Source organism: Nycticebus coucang, chromosome 14, assembly GCF_027406575.1.
Source record: "Nycticebus coucang isolate mNycCou1 chromosome 14, mNycCou1.pri, whole genome shotgun sequence".
Classification (NCBI taxonomy): domain Eukaryota; kingdom Metazoa; phylum Chordata; class Mammalia; order Primates; family Lorisidae; genus Nycticebus; species Nycticebus coucang.
Genome location: NC_069793.1, coordinates 62,231,045 through 62,246,780, shown reverse-complemented (window position 1 = coordinate 62,246,780; position 15,736 = coordinate 62,231,045). Strand labels below are relative to the sequence as shown.

The 15,736-nt window shown below is 37.1% G+C and overlaps 2 pseudogenes; both read right to left on the bottom strand.

The window, feature by feature from the left end:
* Positions 1-8,153: 8,153 nt before the first annotated feature.
* On the bottom strand, positions 8,154-9,071 carry LOC128565828 (olfactory receptor 51B2-like; annotated as a pseudogene).
* A 5,797-nt stretch (positions 9,072-14,868) lies between these two features.
* LOC128564470 (pachytene checkpoint protein 2 homolog) lies at positions 14,869-15,487 on the bottom strand (annotated as a pseudogene).
* Between the last annotated feature and the right edge of the window lie 249 nt (positions 15,488-15,736).

Below are 15,736 nucleotides of genomic sequence, written 5' to 3'. Positions count from 1 at the left end.
TTTTTTTTTTAGGTCACTTTGGCTACAGTATGAGGAAAAGATTGGGAAGAGGGAAGAAGGTAAAAAGATGAATATCATGACACAGCAACACACATGGAAAATGGTGTTGGGGTGTTCATGGCTAGGTACTACCAATAACATTGGGTAGAAATCAGATCTTCAGTTCAGATGCAACAATTCCAAAATATCAACACTAATCAGATAAATGTATATGTGTGCGTATGTGCCTGCTTTTGCATCTGTTTTGTATATCATTCCTTTTCTAGGCATTTTTAACTTCTTTTTAAGCATAAAGTATATACAAAAAAGTAAATATTTTGTACAGGTCAAAGAATTTTCACAAAGTGAACCCACCATGTGATCAACTCCCAGATCCTGCAACAGAACTTATAGAAGCACCTCTGTGCTTTTCCTAAATACTTTCCCCCACCCAGACTAAGAATCTTTCTTATTTGTAGCAGCAGAGGTTGATTTCGCCTGTTTTTGTACTAGTATAAGTGGACTCAGACAAAAATTTGGCTTTTTTCTTTAACATTAGGTTTGTACAATTCATTGATGTCATTCCTGTTGTTACATACCATTTGTAATTCATTTTCATTGCTGTATAATATTCCATATGAAGGCAAATCGCCATTTATTTGTCTACACTATTGGTAGGCACTGTGGGGGCCTGTGATTTGGGGCAGTTAATGAAAGTGCAACAACGAACATTCAGGTCCCATTCAGGTACATGCCTTTGGTGAATATAAACAAGTATTACTGTCCGGGGTTGTGGGTATGCACGTGTTCAGCCTCAGTAGATGTTGACAAGTAATTATGTGAAGTGAACTAGTTCATACTCCTTTAACAGTGAGTGATAGTTATGGCTGCTCCACATGCTCACCAACAGTTAGTATTGATAGATTTCTTCACATTTCAGCCAATGATGGATGCAATGTGGTATCACACTGTGATTTAAGGTTGCATTTTCTGGATGACAAATGAAGTTGAATGTTCCTTCATATGCTTACTGACAGAAAACCATTTTTGCGTGAAGTATTCCTTCAAGCTTTAAACTGACATTGATACTTCATACTATATTACTTGTAGGCTCCATGTAACACTTTTTTTTTTTTTTTTTAGCGACAGAGTCTCACTTTGTCACCCTCGGGAGAGTACTGTGACTTCACAGCTAACAGCAACTTCCAGCTCTTGGGCTTAGGCGATTCTTTTGCCTTAGCCTCCCAAGTACCTGGCACTGCGGCACCCATCACAACACCTGGCTATTTTGTTGTTGTTGCAATTTGGCCGGGGCCAGGTTTGAACCTGCCACCCTCAGTATATGGGGCTGGTGCCCTTCTCACTGAGCCTCAGGTGCTGTCCCTTCATGTAACACCTTTTTAAAGCCAATTTTGGAGTGTATATTAAAAGCAAAGTTAGAATTCTGTTATATTTACTAGACTTACTTGTATCACATTACTTTAATATTTGTGTTACATATATTGTTTCCCTTCTTATGTTTGTGTTTATAAACTGATAGAATTTCGTATGTACATTAGTCAGTTTATTTATTTCTCAGTTTGTAAACCAGCAACTGAAAGCTGATCAAAATTTTAAAAGCTAAAATATTTCTTTTTAATTTCTGTATATATAAATAGATGATTTCTACCTAATCCTGGAAAATACCCAGATTATCAACAAGCCCAACTAGGACCCAAGAAGACACTTTAATTTCATCAAAGTGCATCACACAAAGCATATTTTGGAAAAATTAAACATATTTTGTTTCTATTTTTTTATCAGCTTCATCAACAAGTAGTTTAGGGACAGGATATCCTGTACGCCTGTGGCTCAGTGAGTAGGGCGCCAGCCCCATATGCCGAGGGTGGCAGGTTCAAACCCAGCCCCGGCCAAACTGCAACAAAAAAATAGCCGGGCGTTGTGGCAGGCGCCTGTAGTCCCAGCTACTCGGGAGGCTGAGGCAAGAGAATCGCTTAAGCCCAAGAGTTAGAGGTTGCTGTGAGCTGTGTGACGCCACAGCACCTACTCGAGGGCGGTACAGTGAGACTCTGTCTCAAAAAAAAAAAAATAGAACAGTCTTATTAATGTTAATTGTTGAGGCAATGAGGCCTGATGGTATAGAGACATGGCTGAAAGAAGTTCTAAGAATATGATGAAAGAAGGGTAATTGGTTTCCTAATAGAATACTGCCTTGCACCCTAGGAGTATCTGTATATTTTTATGATAAAAGTTGAACTTTTAGAGCATTGGTACTTTACTGAGGAGAAAAGTGTGAATGGTCTGAATTAAACAGGACACTGGGGGATCAGATGGTCCTCTTAGAATCATCTTGAAAAATATTTTTTTTTTTGCTGAATGTGGTGACTCATACATAAAATCCTAACACTTAGGGAGGCTGAGGCAGGTCGATCACTTGACCTCAGGAGTTCAAGACTAGCCTGAGCAAAAGTGAGACCCCATGTCTACTTAAAATAGGAAAACTAGCTGGGAGTGGTGGTAATACTCCAACTACTCAGGAGGCAGAGCAAAAGGATTGCTCAAACCCCAAAATCTGAGGTTGTGAGCTATGACACCAGTGCACTCTATCCAGGGTGATAAAGTGAGTCTCTGTCTCTGTCTCTCTCTCTCTCTCTCTATATATATATATATATATATACTACATAGTAAATACATATACATATATATATACATATATATATATATACATATATATATACACACTACATAGTAAATTTCTACTCTGGGTGCCCTCAGAGTTAGTGTTATATATATAGTATATAGTTAGTGTTTATTTATATATATATCTGAGGGCACCCAGAGTAGAGAACTCAACTTCTAAACCCAAGTGTGGGGAAAACTTTAGTAATAAAAAAAGTATACTTCACTAAATACGCATTCTCTACCTTGGAAATAACACTGATTACCCAAAGTGAGCAGGTTTAACTCTTCAGGAAAATGCAAATATTATCATGTTCTCAACCTCAGCCAATGATGCTGGTTCACCATAGCTTGAATCTACCTTTCCTTTCACACATATGTGGTGGGTAAATAAATTAACAATAACCAGAAGATTCATGCCAGGCAACTTGGATCTTTCTCATTTAACATGGAGTAAATAATAGCGTTTAACTTGAAGGGCTCTAGACAGTTATTAGGTGTCTTTCCATCAAAGGTATCACTGCAAAAGAAGCAGCCCATCCTTAAAATGTAGTTCTCAAATAAGGATACTACATCATAACTGGTGTAGTAACTGGTGATTTCCAAGAGCTTTTGCTATAGAATATAACTTATAAAGCCAGATTATCCTCAGCCAAAACAGCTTCTTCATCAAGGTTAGTGAAACAAAGTGGGAATAATCTAAAACAGGATTTCCATTAAGATGCTTAGATGCATTATAGATCTCTTGGGTACTTTACGAGGAACAGAAAAAGCACTTGGAAAACAAAATTTTAGGATTTGTATTTATATTCAGCATCAATGACTTGAGTATTTTAATCTGAGAAAATTTTACCACAAACAGAATTTATAGATGAATAATTCTTTTCCACAATTAAATCAGTCTAGAAGATTGATATACCAGTTATGTAGAAATTTCTTCCAATTTCAACTTTTTTTTTTACATTACAAGATTTGAAATCCATTTCCGAGCATAGTATCTTTCCAACATATAGATTTAGAGAGAAAATATTTGTTGCAAAAAAAGTCACTTGTAATTTTTACTCTCTGAAGATATACATAACTTGTAAAGAATAATTGTCTCCTACTTTTAATTCTGTAATAAATATATTTTCCTTTCTCCATAGAGTCCAGACACTTTCTTCCTATTCTTAGATTAAGACAAAAATATATTGAAATCATTGAAGAGTAAACTTACTCTTCCAAACTTCCTCACTTACTTCCTTATAAGCTCATAGGAAGCTTATATTTTTTTTTTCTTCCACAGTTTAGTTTGGGTAACAGAATATGCACAGTAGAAGGAAGTGAAGTGTGGAGGGCCCTTATACAATGTATCGATCAGGCACAAAAACAGGATGGCGGAGGCGTACTTCAGGAAACCTGCTTGCAGGCTGCGCCCTGGCAACAACCTTGCCGCCCGTGCCCTTTGCGCTCATTGGAGAGATACCTAGGTCAAGAAACCGCAATAACAGGATGTGTCCTAGAGTATATATACAGAGTGCTGTAAACAAGGTGAGAGAGCTTTTCCATCCTGCTCTCCCCGGACAAGGTTAGAGAGCTTTTCCATCCTGCTCTCCCCGGACAAGTTTAGGGCTTTTCCATCCTGCTCTCCCCGGACAAGCTGCTTGCCCCCGATAATAAACCTGCTGAAAGCTGTCTGCGTTGGTGTGTTCGTCCCTGCTGGTCAGCGGCCGAGCGACACCAACAGTGAAGTAATTTATTAAGGATCTGGGCATGGTGAAATAAATGCATTGAAAATTTACAAAACCTAATAGCAAAATGGTAGACTACAGACACCTTCTTTGCCAGCCACTCATGGTGAGACATGGAAGAGAGAACTTCAGCTACCTCTGGGCTAGGGAATCTACCCAGAAACATCACTCCAGGGACACAGTGAAGCAGTAGGAGATGCTAGAAGCCAATGAGGAAAGCCTCAGTTGAGGAAAACCCAGCATAGAAAGCAAGTGTCTGGGTATGGGGAGAGACTGGCTGGCCAGCCCTCCTATAAAGAATGAGAGACAAGAATGGGCTGTCTTGCAGTTTTTGTTTTTAGACTGGACTACTAACTGGAGCTGCCTTAAAAGGGCTTAAGTGAGAAATTGGAATGCCCATAGACTTGGCTCCTAGCAGGCCACTGCCATTGAGGGAAGGCTGTGTGGAGGAATATTGTACAGGGTCCTAGTGCATGGCCAGCTCTGGCACACCTGCTGAGCTTAGGCAGCCATCCTTGGGGTAAGTTGAATGACCCTGCTCCCCTGGGAAGTCCACTTTGTTGTTAGGGGGCACTGTTCAGAAGGTCAAGACATGCTCCTGAAGAAATCTGGCAGGAGCTTTAGGATCCCAACCCCCAGGGAACTGAATGCTGGAAAAACAAACAGGACCTGATTGAGGGCAAATAAGTCAGGAATACAGATCAGGTCTCCTCTGCAACTAGAAAGCAGCTTCTAGCCCCCAGTTTTTGGGGTGATGTTAATTAATTTTTTACTTTTCTTACTGTTTGGGATTCATTGAGGGTACAAAGAATTAAGTTACACTGATTGTGTTTTTTAGATAAGTCCCTTTTATAATTGTGTCCCACTCCTAAGAGGTGTGCCATACACTGTAGTTCGCCCTCCCCCTCCCCTCTCCCTGCTTCCTCATTCCCCAACCCCTCTTTGTATTAGCCCATCTACAGTCTTCTTATCAGAATTGAGTACTTGGGATTCTTGCTTCTCCATTGTGGTGTTGCTTTACTAAGAACAACATGCTCTACCTCCATCCACGTTAATACAAAATATGTAAAGTTTTTATCTTTTTATGGCTAAATAGTATTCCAGCCCCCATCTTTTACAGCAAAACCAGCATGTGTGTTCTCCATCTCCTAACACCACAGCACCTCCTACTGTTCGGGCAATACACACACATAGATATAGGCATAAATATAGATGATATAGATATAGATATACATATAGATATATACATATACAGGGTGTCCATATTGTACACAAACTTTATGGACACTCTGTATAATTTTTTTGCTTCTTTTCCTAATGTTTTCCGTAGTTTTGTTGTTGTTGTTATTGTTGTTGGTTTTAGTTTTAGTTTTGTTTTGTTTGGTTGTATTTTTGTTTTTTTCATTTCTCCATTATTGGTCAATTTTTTTGTAAGTAGTGAGAGGTGTGGATTCAGTTTCAGTCTTTTACTTGTGGCTAACCTGTTCTCCTATAACCACTTATTAATTCAGGATTATTTTCTCCATTGTATGCTTCTGTTTGGTTTATAGAAGATTAGATGTCTACATTTGGCTAGTCTTACCTCCAGATTTTCCATTCTGTTACATTACATACCATCTATATCTCTATTTTTGTGCCAATACCATCTTAGAATTGTAATATTATGTGAAGTTTGGTAACATGATGCCTCAAGATTTCTTTTTATTTCTAAGTGCCCATCAACTCACAGATGGATAAATAAACTATGATATATGTACACCATGGAATACTTTTCAGCCATACAGATGGATACTTCACATCTTTTGTATTTATCAGGAAGGATTTACAGGACATCATCCTAAGTAAAATATCACAAGAATGGAAAAGCAACTGCCCAATGTGCTCAATATGCTCAATACTAATATGAATCCAGTAGATGAACAACTATATGCCTACATGAGAGAAAAAACACAATAAAATTCAAGTAGGGGGAAGAAGGGAAGAGAAAGGGGTTTTGGTAAAGTCTCATTTAATGGGCACAATGTAAGGGTATATGGCATACCTCCTCAGTAAAGGGCTCAACTAAAACTTGGACTTCACCTAAACAAATGCAAAAAATAAAAAAAAGAACCAAATTTTACTTCGATCTTAATCTGAAATTACAAAAAAAAAAAAAAAAAGCAGCAAAAAATTGGTTAAGGTGTGAATTTGTGTAAATAAGAATTTTAAAAAGCTAAAAGAAAGACTAAAGAAAAAAAGTACATTAAACTAGCTGATATAAAAGTAAATTTAAGGCTGGATACCCATATCTCAGTGGTTAGAGTGCGGGCCACATGCTCTGGGGCTGGTGGGTTCAAACCCAGCCTGGGGCTGCTAAACAAAACAAACAAACAAACAAAAACTAGCCAGGCATTGTGGTGGGTGCCTGTATTCCCAGCTACTAGGGAGGCTGAGTCAAGAGAATAGCATGAGCCCAGGAGTTTGAGGTGGCTGTGAGCTATGATGCATGGCACTATACTGAGTGTGCAATGTGAGACTCTGTCTCAATAAAAAATAAATAAATAAATAAAAGTAAATGTAAATACTCATTTTGTGTGATTAACTTTATTCTGGTAATAATAAAAGTTTTCAACTCAAAATTTATTTTTAGAAACTATGATCAGAGTTCTTTTTAATTTCAGATTAATATGGGGGTACACAATTAGTTTCTATATCTGTTCTTGTAACGTATAAGGGTGAATTTTAATTATGTCCTTCACCTAAGAAGTGTGCAGTATACTTGTGCAGTATATCATTGGGTGGAAATTTACACAACCCCTTCCTACTGTCCCCCATATTTGAATTTAATTGAGATTTTCTCTCATGTGAATGTGTAGTTGTTAATGTATTGGTTCCATTAAGTAATGAGTACATATGATGTTTGTTTTTCAACTCTTATAATACTTCGCTTAGGAGAATATTCTCCAAATTGATCCAAGTGGTTACAAAAGATACTACTTCTTGATCTATTTTTATTCTTCAAATAACTAAAAGTAAACCTACCCTTTAATCCTGCAATCCCATTACTAAATATCTATCCAAAAGAAAAAAGACATTTTGCCATAAGGATATTTTCACTCAAATATTTATAGCAGCACAATTAACAATCTTAAAGATCCGGAAACAGTCCAAGTGCCCTTCAACACGTGAATAGATTAATAAATTGAGGTATATTTATACCGTGGAATACCAACCAGAAATGTTTGTTTGTTGTTTTACCTGTTTTACCACTGTGTATTAGCTATGCTTACACATACACATATACATGCACATATGCAAACCAATTAAAAACATTTTCTTAGAGCATATTGTGTTTATTACCAGTGTACATAATTTCTAGGGACATTTTAAGGAAGGAGCTGTGTATGGACTTCTTCACTTCTAGGTAGTTCTAAGTGAGAGATCTGTAACTAGGTTTCTACTAAGACAGTGGTTCTAAACCTTCATAATGCCGTAATCCTTTAATACCGTTCCTCATGTTATGCTAGTAGCAATGAAAATAATTTTATGGTTGTGGGTCACCACAACATGAGGAATGTATTAAAGGGTTGTGGCATTAGGAAGTTTGAGAACCCCATCCTAAGATATGCTACAGTGTTATGGTAATATATTTAAGCTCTTGCAAAAAAAAAAAAAAAAAAAAAGCCATTTCCACTGTCATTGCTGTTTGTTCAGAGAGGAATCTAGACATTAGTTTCATATTCTCTCCTTATCTTTCTTTCCGTGTCTGATTCTACAGATACAAGGTTAACTAACAAATCTATGTTTTAGAGAAAAGGCAGAGAAAGCCATACTGGATTTGCTTGGTCTTGATGCTATAGATGATGGGATTCATTAATGGAGGAAAGAGGAAGTAGACATAGCTCATGATGATGTGGACCACCTCTGGAACATTCTTCCCAAATCTGTGAATGAAATACAGACCACTGCCTGTGCCAAAGAAGATGAGGAAAGATGAAATGTGGGAGACACAGGTGTTGCGTACCTTGGCCTTGTCTTCACCAGAGGCAATGCCCAAGACAGTCATGAGAATTATAATATAGGATAAAGGATAATCAGAAAGTCTAAGAAGGTTGTTAGACAAATTAGAATTACTGGGTAAAGTTTATTGAAAGTTATATCAGCACAGGCCAATTTCATGTCTTGATGAAGGCATAAAGCATGGGAAAGAACATGAAAGTAGCAATATGAAAATGAAAAAAGAAGTACAATCACAGGCATGATGGATACAAAACCCCTCAGAAAAATCCCCACTCCTAACTTTACCACTTGAGTATTGCTGAGAATAGATGCGTACCTCAAAGAATTGCAGATAGCAATGAAGCGATCATAGGCCATGGCAAGGAGGATACCCGATTCTACAATAGAACGGGAGTGAATAAAGTAGGTTTGCAAGAAGCAGTCTGCATGGCTAATTCCCCTGTGATTCACCCATAAGACACCCATCACTGTGGGCATAGTGTCTGTGCCTGCCAGCATGGCAAGGAAATAGTACATGGGATCGTGAAGACTTTGGTCATTCTTGATGAGATAGAGGAGTGCACCATTGCCAAGAAGGATACAGACATAGACTGCAAAGAAGGGGATGGAGATCCAGTGATGAGCTACCTGTAGCCCTGCGAATCCAGTCAGCAAAAAGGGGGCCTCACTAATATTGGGCCACATAGTGTTTCCACAGGTAGAGAACAGCTTTCTTGAGTCCTTGAAACCAGTAACCCAGAATCTTCAGTGACAATATATCACAATAGACTAATTGCAATCTTCATACTCAAGGATAATTAATTAACATGATTAATTTGAGTCTGCAACTGTTTTCCTGCAAAATATCAATAGGCATATTCAGACTGTATTAGAGATTAGAAATGATACATCTCTAATTGGAGAAAAACATTAAGGTACTAGTTAAATTTTTAGTAAATTAAAAGAAAAATTTATATTAATTTTTCTTAAAACATCAGTTCTAACTGTTGTATGGGTGCTTAAAAATATTTGCAACACAGTGATAAAAAAATAAACAAGAGGCTTGTGCTCGTAGCGTAGTACTTAGGATGCCAGCCACATACACCGAGGCTGGCAGGTTCAAATCAGCCCTGGCCAGCTGAAACAATGACAACTACAATAAAAAATGGCAGGGTGTTGTGGCAGGCATCTGTAGTCCCAGTTACTTGGGAGGCTGACGCAAGAGAATTGCTTAAGCCCAAGAGTTAGAGATTGCTTTGAGATGTGACATTGCAGCACTCTACCTAAGGCAACGTAGTGAGACTGTCTCAAAAAACAAACAAACAAACAAACAACAACAACAACAACAAAAGATAAATATGTTCAAATTGGTAATATGCTTGTTTAGCTGTATTCTTGTTTTGATTGCTGACTTTTGGAACATCTTTAAATTTGACTTTAGTTTTATATTTCATGATTATGAAAGACAAAGACATATTCTTTTCAGTTAATAAAACCCTTTTTAAATTAAATGTTATTGTTTTATGGAGCACAGTGTTTTATGCCATCATTTTTGATTAATAGCTTTGTCATTGCAACACCTCCCTTTACTCTTACATTTAGGTACCAGATGTTTGGCCTGCAGACTGTTTTCAACCCATAAGCATTGAGACTTGTCAGACATGCAGCCTAAGACCACCTCCCTTACCTACATACTGAATCATAATTAGCATTTTATCATGATTCCCAGATGATTCAAGTATAAAGCAATGTGTTAGAAGTTCTGCTCTAAGCATTTCATATCTCATCTGTCCATGGAAATGGAAACTTTTGATTCTTGGTTGATTCCTTTATTCTCTCCATAGATTTTGTCATTTTTTAAATTGCTCCTTCACCATTCACTGATTCTCTTGTGGCCTCTTGTGCTTTTCAAAATCATTTGACATAATTAATTACTTAGATTCATCCTCCGCACCTGTCCTTCAGCATGTCTCTCCTGCGGAGCTGCTGCAGCTCTGTGACTGAGACCATTCTCATGTTGCCACAGCCTAATGACACCAATCTTCCCAACTATTCCTATCTTTTTTTTCTTTTTTGGTTTTCACAATCCAGAAACAAGAACCACTTCACCTCCTCTTCTGCAGTCTTATTTTATTGTAAATTCTGAAGCCTAAAGGCAAGTCTACGGCACTGAGCCATCTCCTTCATAATCGTCTTAGTATCAGAAATGAGTAAAAGTCAGAGCAAATCTGACTCCCGTCTAAGGTAATGCTCTGACGCTACATCTGTGTCAGATTGGTGATGATTGAGATTGAAATCACCAAAGCCAAGAATCTTGTAAAGTTTTAACACATTGAAATTTTATAGAGAACTAAGTTATGATTATTACTTAAATGTTGTTTTACTTCTAGGAGTTTTTTAATGCTTAAAAGCATGGTTGGCAGAATAATGTATAAGGGGAAGAAAAATGCAGATTATTGTAACATAATGATATTTTACTTCAAGAGTAATAACAGCAGAAAACCTCAGATATAGGATTAATTTAAAAGGTAACTTAGAATGATGATCAAACTAGATTATTAAACCACGGTCTTTATAAAAATTTTCTAAGCTCTTCTTTGAAAATTTATCAGGTCATTTACAAGTATTAGCAATAAAATATTCAAGAATAAAAACAACATATGTTTTTTTTTCTCTTTGTTCTTTCTTTTTCTTTTTCTTTAATTTTTTACTATTTCACAAGATGAAAAATCAGCTTGCATGTCCCTCTGCAGTTAGGTTTGGGTGATTAAAAATAAAACAGAGAAGTCTAGTATAGCCGTAAGTATATAAAAGTTAGACTGTGTCTCTGAGAATTTTGTTATAAAAAGCAAACACAGGAAAATTCTACCTAGGACCGAGAGGATTTTGATATTTTTTTGTATTTTGATATTGCCTAGAAGCAACTGTGTAGGTTATCTAGAAGCACAAGATACTGTCATGAAACTGAAGCCTACTGTAGCCAATTTCATCAGAAATAGAATCAAAGCTATTGATTCTATTGTAACCCAAAGCTACATTATGCGGCAAAATTCCTTGAAGGTGGCTTGGCTATTTATTGAAAAGTGTTAAGAAAATTATATCAGAAGCATAAGAACTAGTTTTTTTTTTTTTGAATCAAGGTCTGGCAGAGATTGCTGAGATATTGTTAGGCAGCTCTCAATTCAATTCAGTACCTACATTTTCTCTAGTGATTACCTACCATTGCTAATGTCCTTACTTATTTATCTGATGATTATTCTTTCAAGGATGCCTTATACATGAAGGTATAAACAACCTGTAGAAGCACTGTTTCTTACTATCATCTTGGACTGAAAGGTTACTATTTTGTCTTAACACAGTATTAGTGATTACACACCACATGACTGCCACTGTGTTGATTGCTGAGAAAACCATTTAATAAAAACAGTCTGTCCTAAAGAAGCTCTCAATGTAGAAATGGAGCTCATAATTGGGCTTAATTTTCTCTCTACAGTTTTATGCTATGTATTGCCCCATGTCTCAATAGGATCCCAATGCTAAAAATAACCATAGATCGAAGCCCTGCTTCTGACCTCGTTCTACACGTTCTATCCACATGATCACATTTTTCATTTTCTTTTTTTATATATATGCAACATTCTTATTTTACTCTAAAGATGCCAGTATTTTACATTTTCAAAACATACAAAATTTCTTTCTTACTTTAATATCAAGTAAGAAATGTCCCAATTCCACAATGGATGCTTACATGCATCACTATTTAGAATTAACCCCTCCAACCCAGAAAATGGCATGTTTTTAACATAGTTTACATCAGCCATTAAGTGATCATAGAAAAATAGACACTAATTATATTCACATAATATTAAATGGCCTCTCATAGCCCTGATACTGAAAGAAAAAGTAACACATTTTCATATGGTCATTAAAGATAAAGATATAGGATTGAAGAATTTGAATACATTAAAGATTATACCTGTCAAAATACAAGGTATCGGTCACTTGAGAAAATGTCACTTGAAGGTACATCATTCTCTACAAAAAATATGCCAAGGTAAAGTCTGAAAACATCCCTTAGTTTTTTGAAGAAAGAGTCTCACTACATTATTCTCAGTAGAGAGGTGTGATGTATAACTCACATAAATGTCAAACTCTTGGCCTCAAGTGATCCTCTTGCCCCAGACTTGCAAGAAGCTGGGACCCCAGGCATCCACCACAAGGCCCAGATCTTTTTCTTTTGTAAGAGATGGGGTCTTGTTCTTGCTCTGGGTGGTCTCAAACTCTTGAGCTCAGTCAATGCACCTGCTGCAGGCTCCCAGGGTGGTAGGATTATAGGCATGGGCCACCACACCCAGCATCCTTCAATTTTTCTTGTGTGAAAATCCTGATGCCCTTTAAGTTTTAATTAAATATTTCTCCATGCCTTTATAGTAACTATAGAGTTTCTCTTTGTATGAACTTGATGATGCCTCAATTGTACATTTGAGATAAAACCCTATTCAAGCATATTACATTTATAAGGTTTCCAGAGTACCAAATCTCTAACATTGTTTAAATTTGTAGAATTTTGTATGAATTTTCTGGTTTTCGCTAAGACTTGAACACTAAGGAGAGAATATAGAATAGTTTTTCCATTTTTAGAATTACCATGCATAGCTGGCATCATGGCAGATGCCTGCCATCCCAGCCACCAGGGAGGCTGAGGCCAGAGAACTGTGCAAGCCCAAGAGCTTGAGATGATATAAGCTGTGATGCCATGGCACTGTACCAAGGGTGACACAGTCAGACTCTGTCTCAATTAAAAGAAAAAAAAAAAAAAGGAATTACCTTGTGGCATGAATTTTATGATGTTCAGTAAGCATTGAAAGACAGTTAAAAGCTTTTCTTCTTTCCTCATATTTATAGGGTTTCTATTCAATATTATCAATTCTTTGATGTTGAGTAAGATGTCAAAAATGTTGTGACATATTCTTCACCAGAGTAGTATTGTTTTTTAATAAAATTTTCTTGTGTTAACCAAAGTAAAAATGAGAGGTAAATATTTTTCCATATTCTTCACATTTTTAGGGTTTCTCTCTAGGATGTACTCCATTCTGTTTCATGAGGTGTCAACACCATATAAATACTTTGCCACAGTCTTCACATTTGTAGTGTTTACCTCCAGTATGAATTCTCTGAAGGTTTCTGAGAGATGAACAATGGTTTTAAACAGTTTGCCACATTCTTTAGTAGGATTTCTCTCTAGCATAAGTTCTTTTATATTTAATGAGGTGTGGACACTAGATAAAGGCTTTGCCACATTCTTGACATTTGTAGGGTTTCACTGCACCATGAATTCTCTCATGTATTCTAATGTTGAAATATGATTAAAAGCTTTGCCACATTCTTCACATTTGGAGGGTTTCTCTCTGGTATAAATTCTCTGATGTACTCTAAATGTGCACCTATGACTAAAGGTCTTGCCACATTCCCACATTCATAGGGTTTCTCTCCACTATGAATTCTCTGGTGGTTTCTAAGGGAGTGACTACAGGTAAAGGGTTTGCCACATTCTTCACATTTGTAGGGTTTCTCTCCAGTATGAATTCTCTGATGTTCTCTAAGTTTGACCTATGCGTAAAGGCTTTGCTGCATTCTTCACATTTGTCAGTTTTCTCACCAGTATGAAACATTTGATGTTTTCCAACTTTTGAGGACAAAGTTAGGAATACACCATGGTGTTCACATTTGTAGGGTTTTTCTTGACTGTGAATTATGTTATTTCTCCAACTGGAAGACTGACTAAAAACATGTCTGTATGAGTCTTCTCCAATATCAACTTCCTGAATTTTAGAATCTTCCTTTGACTGGAGAAAAACTTCTACACATTCAGTACACTTGTAGGAATACTCTTCAGTATGGTATCACCATGGCTAATAAGCTTAAAACACTGTTGCAAGACTTTCTCATATTTTTTGCATATGTATAGGATCTCTGGATATTGAGCTTTCAAATACTGCATAGAATACAAGGCTTGATTCGTGGTCTTTTCAGGCTTATTGCATTGATAATTTCTTTTATCCACATAAACATCTAAGAAATTATTTATGGTGGAATTCTAGAAAAGGTCTATTTTACTGGATATATCATGTTTCTTCCAATTATTTATGGCCTGATTTTCAATAAACAATGATGACTGCATAAACATCTTACTGTACTCATCCCATTTGTAGAGTTTGGCATGTGAAGGTAATATCAGTCAGTGTAACAATAATACAGTTTTAATGAAGAACTCAGCAAACTGATGACATTTATAAACATCTTCTTCCATTATAAATCTCTGGTATTTAGAATCATTTGATGGAACATTTAATCCAGCTATATACCCCAAATCCTGGGTTTCTCTGGGGCTTTGAGAACCCTGGTATTTTTTTCCTTCAATAGGTAGTGCCACAGAGACCAGGTTTCTGAGGTTCTCTAACATCACATCTCTATACAAATTCTGCTGAGCAGGATCCAGGTATTACCACTCCTTGCAGTAAATTCTATGGTGACATCCCTGAGTGTCACCAGTTCCTTGTAGTAGCACTACCTGGTTCGAGGTGATGAGGTTACTGTTGACATTCCTGTCTGCAAACAGTAATGTTGTCATCATATAATCAAGAAGGCGTGACTTGATGTGCACATCATACACAAGGATGTCCCAAAGCCCATGGAATTCAGCTGCAGGCAGAACCCAGTGATTTGAGACAATTATGTTATCTACCTGTTCCTCCAAATTCTTACTGCTATGGCCATCTTCATTTAGCTGGAAGATGTGCAGTGCAACAGTATATGCACTCAAATCAATGGGCTGTGGGTCTTTAACCTTCAATTCTGTGTCAACAGACACAGACTGCATATTTCTTGTCAGAAAAGGCTCATCAAACTTAGTTCACGTTTAATCACCAAACACAATACTGCATCTGTTGAGCAGCTTCTTAACATTCAGCTTTATGTAGTATTCCTTTTTTGCAGTACTTCCAGCCCTGCTGGAACATCTCCACGTGGACCTTAGGCTCCTCTGCCATGCAGGACAGCGCCTGTTTCAGGTTGCCACCACCTTGCCCGCTCCTCCCTCCCCCCGCTGCTGCTACCGCCATCGATTTTTCTAAATACACAAGGTTCCTAGACTTGTAAGGACATGCTCCTGAATACACACACTCTCTCTCACACACGCATATGTTCACCAAAATGTCCTATCCTGATCAGTCTGAAAATTTAACATGACTTAACAGATAGGGAATAGTGAAAGAGACAGAGGAAACTTGGACTTATGAAGAAAACATAGATATGAAAAGATCTGGATTCAAGAAAAAAGTGTCTGGTCAATCTTTTACTCATTCTAAATA